General features: G+C 44.8%; 1 protein-coding gene across 1 annotated transcript in view; it reads right to left on the bottom strand.

Moving 5' to 3' along the window:
• Window positions 1-10555, bottom strand: part of Exph5 (exophilin 5) — a 76663-nt gene that overhangs the window by 58794 nt on the left and 7314 nt on the right.

Raw genomic sequence — 10555 nt, 5'->3', positions numbered from 1 at the left:
ACACATAAATTCCTGACACAGGAACTTTAGAAGGCATTAAACTTTTATACAGAAAATTTCTTAATCCAGGCGTGACGCAGCGCTAACTACCCACAAGGAAAGGCCGACTTCACTACTCTGCTGTTCTGACTGTGTCCGGGCTCCCCCTCACCTTCTGCTTTATCAAGCCCAGGGTTTGGCCTGGCACAGGGGCCTCCCATGATCCTCCTCTGTGTCCTAACTCTCATGGTTGCCTCTTACTTCGTATCCTGGTGGTCTGGCCTGTGAATTCTGGCTGCATCTCACTGTGGTTTTCCACAAAGCCTAGTCTTGCCAACATTACACATTGTATGTCCAGGACCCTTTCCACCTCTACCCAGCCCTCAGCTCTCTCCAGACTCAGCCCAATCATCATCTCCTCCAGTGCGGTATTCAATGACATCAGGGCTCCTAGACATAACTGCCTCATCATTTACCACATAGGAGTGAGTATGGTTGGCCCTCACCATTCCTGGGTTCTACACCCAGGGATACAAAAACCATCAATTAACAATATTTGAAAAATAAATTTTTAAATATGTATGAAACTCAGATGCTTTTTAGTCATTATTCTCTAGAGAGTAGAGTATAATGATTTTCATAGCATTTAAATCGGGTTAAATATTATTATAAGTATCCAAAGAGGACTTACAGTGGTAGAGTGGCCACATATTGTAGATAAATGCTTATGTACATCATTTTATTTTTGTTTTTTTTAAGGATTTATTTATTTATTTTATGAATATGGGCACACTGTCGCTGATCCCATTAGATGTGGTTGCTGGGAATTGAACTCAGCACCACTGGAAAGCAATTAGTGCTCTTAACCACTAAGCCACCTCTCCAGCCCCACATCATTTTAAATAGGGGACTTCACACTGGTTGCTCTTCCAGAGGTCCTGAGTTCAATTTCCAGCAATGACATAGCGGCTTACAACCATCTGTAATGGGATCTGATGCCCTCTTCTGATGTGTCTGAGGACAGCTACAGTGTACTCATATACATAAATAGGGGACTTCAGTATCTGTGGATTTTGACATCTGACGGTAGGTGCTGGCACCAATCCCCCATGGTAGGTAGGTGCTGGCACCAATCCCCTATGGTAGGTAGGTGCTGGCATCAGTCCCCCATGGATATTGATTGCTGACTATATGGCACTTAAATCCTCACCAGGTTGAAAGATTTTAGAGGGGATTTTTGTATCTTTGCAACTCGGCCCAGCAAGGGCTCAGATAGACCTACCACAGAGTAAATGCTTGCTGCTGCAGTGCTGCTAAATTCCGATGCACATCCATCCCGTGGTGCTGTCATGAAAGAGAGGGACAGAGCTCCCCAACCTGTCCTTGGTGCACTGAAGCACTAACAGGAGGAACCTGAACCCTGAATCTGTGACAGGTTCCAAAGATAATTGCTGTAACAACCAGATAGAGGTGCTAGTCAAACTTGTCAGCTCTGAAAGGAAGTGAAGTTGTAATGCTGATGGCTGCCTGAATTACACTCCCAAACTCCTGCTTCCCAGGAAGAAAATATCCAAGGTAAAGAAGTAGCCAGGCTCTGGGTCACCTCCTGACCTGACCTACTTATGGAGGTACAGTGTTCATGTGAGGGGACTGTGACCAGTGGGTGCCTGCAGTACCAAAGAAGTGGAGCCGAAGTGAGCAGGAGACAAAAGACATTGGTACCACTTGTGTCATAAAACCATCCCCGGGATTCAGATGACAGCTCCATCAGTAGCATGCTTGCCTTACACCCATGAGGAACCAAATTTGACTCCCCAGAACCCATCTTTTAAAAGCCAGACACAGTGGCACACACTGGTAATCTTGGTCCTGGGGAGGCAGAGACAGTCTACTCAGATCCCAGCCAGCAAGAGACTGTCTCAAAACCAAGCAAATGACTCCTGAGAAACAGTTCCTTATCCTCGTTAGTCTCTGACCTTCAATAAAACACACACACACACACACACACACACACACACACACACACACACAAAGAGAGAGAGAGAGAGAGAGAGAGAGAGAGAGAGAGAGAGAGAGAGAGAGAGAGAGAGAGAGAGAAAGGAGAAACACAAATGAAAATCATCTCTATTTTGAAGGGTCATTGATTGTTTGGAAATTGTAGTATTTATAATACTTACAAATTGGTTTTTAGATATGTGGAAATTGTTTTAATAAAAACTTACATGGGCTAGGGAGATAGTTCAGCTAGAAAAGCATTTTCCATGCAGGCAGCGAGGCCAGAGTTTGACTTCCCAGAACGCAGGCAAATGCCAGGCAGGCATGGCATCCCCAGTGACCCCAGTGCTTGGAGGATAGAGGCAGGAACCCCCAAAGCAACCTGGCCAGCCAGTCTAGCTAAGTGGACAAGCTCCAGGCTCACTGAAAAACATAAGGTGGAAAGCAACTGGTGAAAGTTTCTGATGTCGACTTCTGACCTCCACAAAAATGCATCCACACATGCACACACATGTACACACAATACATTCATGGATTGGATTATCCCAGAGGACTCCCCTCAGAAAACTCAGTAGCATAGAAAACGTGTTAAATGTCAACATATGAGAAAGTAAGAAGAACGCTGGGGTGGTGATGTGCAGAGAGCTAGAAGTGGACCTCAGCAGAACCTGGAGAAGGTGGCTTTGAAGGAAGAGACAGCTTGGAGGGGATATGTTACTCATAAATGTTTAAAGGTATCTGCCTGGATGGCAGAGGCTAGGTAATTAAACAGCTGTGGATAGACATGACCTAATTTATTGGCCTTTCCAGTTACCTTCTCTGGAGCCAGTGCTGTATCTGTAGTTAAGACTGAACAGGGGTTGGGGATTTAGCTCAGTGGTAGAGCGCTTGCCTAGGAAGCGCAAGGCCCTGGGTTCAGTCCCCAGCTCCGAAAAAAAGAACCAAAAAAAAAAAAAAAAAAAAGACTGAACAGTGGTGAGTGGGTAGGGAGACTGCCTGATGACATTGAAGGGGTAGCCATATTCTTGCTTACACACTTCCCAGTGGAGAACAGGGCCATTTCCAACCACTTCCCATGCATATAGGAGTTTTTCTTTTTATACATCAAGGACTAAAGTGCCAACAGCTACTCAGGGACAACTCTTAGCAAGCAGAGATCTTGCCTCTTAGTCTTACAGAGGAACTTCTAAATTGTATAGCCTTGTCTTCCAAATGGCTCTACAAATGTCTTTGAAGACTCTGGAAGTAAATGAACTTCATAAGCCCAGGAAGCTCCTAAAACTTACAAGACAGCAAGTTGCCTCCCTAAGGTTATATAAACAGTAACCACTACCCAAGAAAGGAGACTGACCTCTTGCGAAGCGAGCCATTCGGAGGTTCTGGGGATCACTCGTTCTGGTGTGAGCTTCTCAGTGTTGCAGCTGCCTTCAGAAACCCACACTCTGTAGCTAATCCCTCACCCCTAGTCCTGCTAACTCCCCAGTCTGCTAAGCTCAACCTTGCTGGGGTTATTTATTTGACATTTGCTAGTGCTTTAATTAGGATGAATAGATATTCATCCACCCCAGGAAAAGGCACAACGTAAGTGCAAGCTCAAGTACAGACATTACAATCCCGCTAACAAGTTAAAACGACCTCCACATATATAAATATATACTCAGTTTTTACATCTTCATGGCATTCGGGAGAAGAGAGCCACAGGATACAATGGCAGCCGTGTAAGAAATAGGTACTGAGCTCAAACTTTCAACAGTCAAGGTGAAGAACGACCACACCCTGTAGTGGGGCTTAAGGAAGTCAGTTCTTAAGGCCAGAACCTAAGCAGCTTGTGGCCATTCCAGCCTCTGTGTGTACAGCAGCCTGAGCTCAGGAGGAAGGGGATCTGTGAGATAAAAACAGTGAAAGCAAAAGGTGATTCTTCCAGTTGCCTGACTAAGCGGCTTTTGGGGCAGAAGGTAACTTTGATCCTGTCAGGAAACTTTAAAATGAAAAAATACCAAACACCAATTTCACTATGTTGCATTAGGCACAGCCCTTTCAACAGGTCCATGGCAGGACCCCAGACTTTTTCCTCCCTAGAACAGGATTTCCTGAAATATTACCAGTCTCTCAAACTCACACAAAGGAGTGGAGTGTAGGAAAGACCGGACAGATGAAGTACATGAACCAAGTGACCGGGGACCTGTCAGATCCCTCAGTATACATTAGTGTCACCTGAGGAGCTTTCAAAAGGATGCTCCACATACCTGGATGCACCGTAAATCTGATCAGTGCTCCATGGTCAATAGGTCACAGGCCCAGGGGGTTAGCTACTGCTGTAACGGTAATTTGCTAAATGGACATGTTAGAAACTGCCTTCTAAATATGTATGGCTATAATCAAAGATTAGTGCTGCCCTCAACCCTGGCCAGGGAGGCCTTTACTGCCGTGTGCCGTAGCACGGATTAACAAAGAGCTGAGAATAAGCAAGTGCACAGCCACACAATGACACGTGCATCACCCCCTCAAAGGCTAACGGAACACTGCCGAAACGGGGAAGCAAGTGTAAGAGTATGGGAAAATGTGCTGTGAATACTACCTTACAGACACAACATGTCTGCTGAACTGACAGGCACACTGCCGCTGTGGTTATCTGCATAAGACTTGCACAAGATCAAACCGACAAGATCAGTCAACGCTCCAGCAGGCGGTGCTACCTAGACTCAGTGGGTGCTGGGGTGGGGGCGGGGGCATTCATGTGGGAGGGGCCCGTTTTGGCATGTGTCCAGGAGGAGGTGGCGTGGGGGGTGGATAGAATATCTTGTATACGTGAATAAAATCGCCAAAGGATAAAGGACGCTGCAGACAGCAGTGTCTGAGAGAAAGGCACATTCGGCACCTAGGAGCAGGCTGAGCCTCGGCACACTAAGGACAGGAGGAAGGGTCTGGGAAGCAGGCTTCCCAGCTCAGGTGCTGGAATGTGTGTTTCATGGGACGCGTGGGCTGCCTATAGTTCCACCTCTTTCTATCCCTATCCCTTTGTCTTTGTGCTCCCTGGTGGTCTATAATCAAACCCTCTATTTCTTGTAAATGTGTTTGATGCTTGTGTGGAGCTGTTCCTAATAGAAGCCCAGCCCATGCGGCGTACTGGGTCCTTGAAGCTTCCAGTAGGCTTCTTGGAGCCCTAGCCTCCCTGATAAAAATTTACATTCAAGACTCTGAGGCTTCCTCATGAACTCAAATTCACATCCATGGCAAATAGGGACTGAGCAGGGACCTGAATCCTAGAACCTCAGATATTAAATAAGGAAGAAAAGGAGAGAGAGAGAGAGAGAGAGAGAGAGAGAGAGAGAATCCTGAGGTTGGTAGTTTTGAGAGTTTCGTAAATCATTTTCACTTCAGCCACAGCTAAGACTCACCACAGCTGAAGACACGTCATCACAGATGTGAACCATACTCAGCAGACGTGTTGATGGCCTTGGAACAGACACACAGAGGAGGAGTTGCGTGTAAGTGGAGAAGGCAGGTGAGTCTCGTGCCCACCACAGCGGCACTGCATCATTTCAGCTGAACCCAGTGGTCTGCAGTATCTGCTTAGACAGCCCAACATGAAGCTTCATACAGGGGGTACCTCAGAGTGGGTGCCTGTCCTCGCTTAGGGCAGCCTATCGTGGGTGTAAGTAACGGGCTTGGTTATGTCCCTCACCCAGAATCTGAGCCAAGGAGGATCAGCCAGTCAGAAGATACTCAGAGTCAAAGGCACCCTGGGAAGAGTGGGAATGGGCTCTGAGCAGCCTGTGCCTGGAAGTCTCCCAGTTTCAAGTCCTTCAGTTTTCAGTTTCAGCCCCAAGAACCTCCAGTACCTAAGGTACCCCGAGTCTACGCTCAAAGACGATGACTTTCGCATGTCTGACAGTACCTGGTCACAGTCCCTTTCTGGGAAGGGAATGCTCCTCCCAGAAGGGAGCAAGGCAGGGAGCAGGTAGGGGAAGCCACAATAGGATAGGAATCTCCCAAATTGCAGAGTGTAAAGAAAGAACAAAGGGCAAAGGATGGGACAGCCATGGCAGGGAAAGAGGGATAGACACACTACTGGGAGTGGACACCTGCAGGCTACACTTCCCAGGCTCTCATAACCTGCCCCTCTGCTTCCTACTGTAATCCTGCAGGAACCGGTGGGTTTGGAGGAAAGAGGAAAGTCAAAGGTTTGCTCCCTTTCCTCAATTGACTTACTATGGAGAACTTCTGCAAATGACCCTGCCATCTTCAAACCCCTGATCACACATGCCATAGTTCCTGCTTCTCTTGAAGGAGCTAGAGGCTTGGAGAACACCAGCAAGTCCCCTTTTTGTCTCTAAACAGTGAGTTTTAGACGGGCTCTCATTATTAAATATTGGGGATTTTGCAAGCTGATTGTTTATAACTATTGCTAGCTTGAACTTGGCCAACACAAGAAAACCTACATTCAATGGTCTTTTCCTTCCCACTACTTGAGAAGAACTGCTTTCCAGAATGCTATGGCTTCTGCAGCTTCTGTGCTACAGGCTCCTTGCACTGCCCTCCTCTGGCTGGCCATCACTGTCCCTCATTTGTTTTGCTGGTTCTCTCTGTGGATACATGGCCAATTCACTGTGCTCCATTCTACCTGACACACAGAATACCTTCTGTTTTTCAGCTGGATTCCAACTGACTCCTAGAGGAGGAACTGGAATAAGCCAGGGATATCCAGAAGGTGCCTCTAATTTGGATATAAAGTGTAGGAAAAGGGGAGGTGCAGGAAAAGGGTCTCCTGGGAGCAAAGGCAGGGACAGCAAACATGCACACTGCTAAAACACTAAGGGTAGGAAACTGTTTTGACTAGAGGAGCTGTGGTTCTGAGACTGTATGGCAACTCCCCTATCTGGGTTTGATACCCCCCTCCCGCCCCCCGCATCTTACCGGAAGATGGAGGACTGAGAAAGGGCTCTAGGGAGCTAAAAGGTATGAAGAGACCCCAGGCATGGTGGCACATGCCTGTAACCCCAGGTTTGGGAGGCAGAGTCAGGAGAATCAAACAGGCCTTCGAGGCCAGCATTAGCCTCATAATTAGTTCAAGGCTAGCCTAGGCTAAATGAGGCCTTATTTCAATGAAATAACATGATGTATAAGGAAGACAGCATAGAGAGAAACATCTCAGGGGTGACTCAGTAAAGTGCCAAGGGAAAAGAATAGCTCACTCCAATGCCCTGCCCAGTGAAACATCCCCCAGGAACCAGGGCGAAAGACACTGGCAAAAGAAGTGAAGCAGCATTTGTCATCAGCAGGCTATCTGCATAGATGCCAGGAGCCCAGGAATAAAGAGCAAATGCACACATGAGCACTCCTATCTGTATAAAGTACTATGAAAATCATGAGGGAATTAAAAAAAAACCTAACACCAAATGCAATGCAATGCTATAAAATATGACGGTTTTAATGCATTGTTCAGAGAATATTGATAAGAAAATGCATGCATACACTGAGTAAAGACACAGTTCCCTTTTATAGTTTTGACCCATGGGCTGGGAGTGAATCTCGAACAACACTTAGCAGTGTAGGGCAAAGCCATCTGGCTGACCTTCAATCTGGACGGATGGATAGGTGGGTGGATGGGTACGGAGATGTAGTTAGATGCTAGGTTGTTAAATCAATAGGTACAAACTCACAGACAGAAGGAACTATGAAATAAATTAATATTTTAATGAGCTCCATAAAGTATATTTGAACGCTAAAAGCAAAAATCATACCATCACTTGATAGGATTTCCACTATACATAGTTCTAATACATCAAGCAAACACCACGTAAAACAGACATAAGGGGGTAAACTGACCTCTGTAATAGTGATTGCCTACATTTCATGTTAAATAGTGATTTATAAGTTACCTGTGAAAAGATGTGTGTGTGTGTGTGTGTGTGTGTGTGTATTACCAGAACAACCACCAAAACATATAAACACATAAACAGCAAAATCTTCAGTAAACAAATTTGAAAAAAATGCTTAAAGCAGCTGTAAGGGGGCAGTGAGAAGCTCAGCTACAGAGGCACTTGACACCTGAGGGCATGAGTTTGATCCTTGGGAACCGAGTGGTAAAGGGAGAGAACCACCTCAGTCAAATCATCCTCTGACCTCCACATTGTGTGCTATGGCCCATGTGCATACCCTTCTCCACATAATAAATATGTTAAATAAGTAATAATTAATAATTTTAAATATTAAAATAATAAAGAAATATTTAAATAGTTTAATGTTGCAGGCAGGAGAGTATAAAAATAATGAAGAGGAAACAGCATGGTGGACCTAAATAAGTGCACCCACATCGTGATAGAAGTTGCATGTCAAAAAGATGACGCTATTAAGGTAGCCTGTCAGAAACACGATACAAGAATCTCGTACACATCAATATGAAAATAGAAGCGAAATGGACTTATTTCTTTGAAACCATCAACTACACAACTTATGCAGGGTAACCTGTCTGGAAAAGCCGGGTATCATTAAAGAAATTGAATTTATTATTTAAAACTTACAGAAAACAAAACTCTAGTACCAGGGCCTTTTACCAACTGTTTACAGAAGAAGCTACACCACCCCTCACAGGAACAGAAGAGAATCTGTAACACAGCGAGACTTACTCAACGTTTAAACAGACAAAACCCAGAAGCATGGCATAGCGGCTCATCGGCAATCCCAATGCTCGGATGACAAGTCAAGAGGACCAGGAGTTTCAGGCCAGCCTGGGCTACAACATATGAGGATAGATTGGGCGATACATAAGACTGTCTCAAAAACAAAGCAAAGCGACAAGAGACATATATTAGTTTATCAGTATCTTTCACCAATCCAGACGCCAAAACCTCTAAGGAAACATTATCAAACCACATTTTAACTATGGCCAATGGGGTGCCTTGAGAGTGTGCCTGAGTGCTGGCCTGGTGGTAAGAAAGCCCTGCAATAAAGTGTCAATAAAGAAACTGTGTGGCTGCACATGGGTTATGACCCTACAGTTCTGGAGGTCAAGGTCAAAGTAGGACAGGGTCCTGCTTCCTCCAAAGGACCATCCCCCGTCCTGACCATTCATTCCTTGTTTAACTATAATGGCAGTCTGCACATGGCTTTCTCTTATGCCTGCCCCTTGTGTCCAGATTATTCTAAATGAGGATATCAGCCTCATTACAGTAGGATGCACCTCAGTGATCCCCTTTTCAGTCAACTATCTATGTAATAGTCCTCTCTCCAAGGCCACACTGAGAAACCCAGGTCAGACCAGCGTACGTTTTAAAAAAAGTTCATTCTGCAATAGCAATGTTGATTTGGTATTTTAGAAGTGGTTTCTGTAAACACTGTATCAGGTCTAAAGATGCAAAACCACATGAGCGCATTAAGTGGTGTCTCTAAAGCATTTGATCAAAAGCCTTAGCAGCAAGAAATTAAATCAGAGCATCCATCAGAAAATCATTAAGCAATACCACACGTAACACCAGAAGACTGGCAGTTCTGAGTCAAGGCAAGGATGTGTACCTTTTCAGCCCTGTTCAATGCCATGTTGGAAGTGTGTGTGTGTGTGTGTGTGTGTGTGTGTGTGTGTGTGTGTGCCCGCGCATAATACTCTAGAACAGGCATTACAGACAGTTGTGAGCTGCAATGTGGGTGCTGGGAACTGGACCGAGGTCCTCTGGAAGAGCAGCCAGTGAATGCTCTTAACTGATGAGCCATCTCTCCAGCTCCATGTTGGAAGTTTTAACTAACATTAGGCAAGAAGGATGAAAGACATACCTGCCAGACAAGAGGAAATAAAACCACCTCTACATGAGTTTAGCAGAGTGTTGGGACACAAGATCCTCATTGTTGTACTAATAACATGAGGTAAATCTAAAACTCTGACACAGAAAAGTAAAGGAACTAAATAACAGGCAAATAGTTATTTTTCTAATTTTTAAAAAAAAGATTTTATGTATACACCGTCACTGTCTTCAGACACTCCAGAAGGGGGCATCAGATCTCATTACAGATGGTTGTGAGTCACCATGTGGTTGCTGGGAATTGAGCTCTGGAACTCTGAAAGCACTGAGTGCTCTTAACCACTGAGCCGTCTCTCCAGCCCCTATTTTTATAATTTTGATGTTAAAATTTACTATAAATTCATGGGAACCAAACACATGTAGTATTTATTGAGGAAATAGCATATAGACAATAAAGTAGGACAGAGTCAAGAAACACATCCCAAAATATACTTTTATATAGGCAAAGAAGCAAGTCAGTGAAGGAGGAATTTCTTTCTAAGAGATACACTGGGATAACTGGGCATCCATAGCTAGGAAAGAAGATAGGGCCCAAACTAAACTGCATACTATGCATGAAAATATTTATCCAAGACATAAAACTCAAAAGAAAAGCCCTTTAAAGAGTAGGGGAAAAATTCTGTGCTCTTGCGTTTGGCAGAGAGCTCTCAGACTGTTACCAAAAGCATAATTCACAAGAGAAACCTTTGTATATCGGATGTCATAAAAATGACTTTGTTGTTGTTCTACAAAGATACTATGAGGGGAGCTACATCTGGGAGAAAATGCTTGTAAAAGTGTATTAC

Source organism: Rattus norvegicus, chromosome 8, assembly GCF_021556685.1.
Source record: "Rattus norvegicus strain SHRSP/BbbUtx chromosome 8, alternate assembly SHRSP_T2T, whole genome shotgun sequence".
Classification (NCBI taxonomy): domain Eukaryota; kingdom Metazoa; phylum Chordata; class Mammalia; order Rodentia; family Muridae; genus Rattus; species Rattus norvegicus.
Note: the sequence above shows the minus strand (reverse complement) of the source record. Positions and strands in the feature narration are given on the sequence as shown.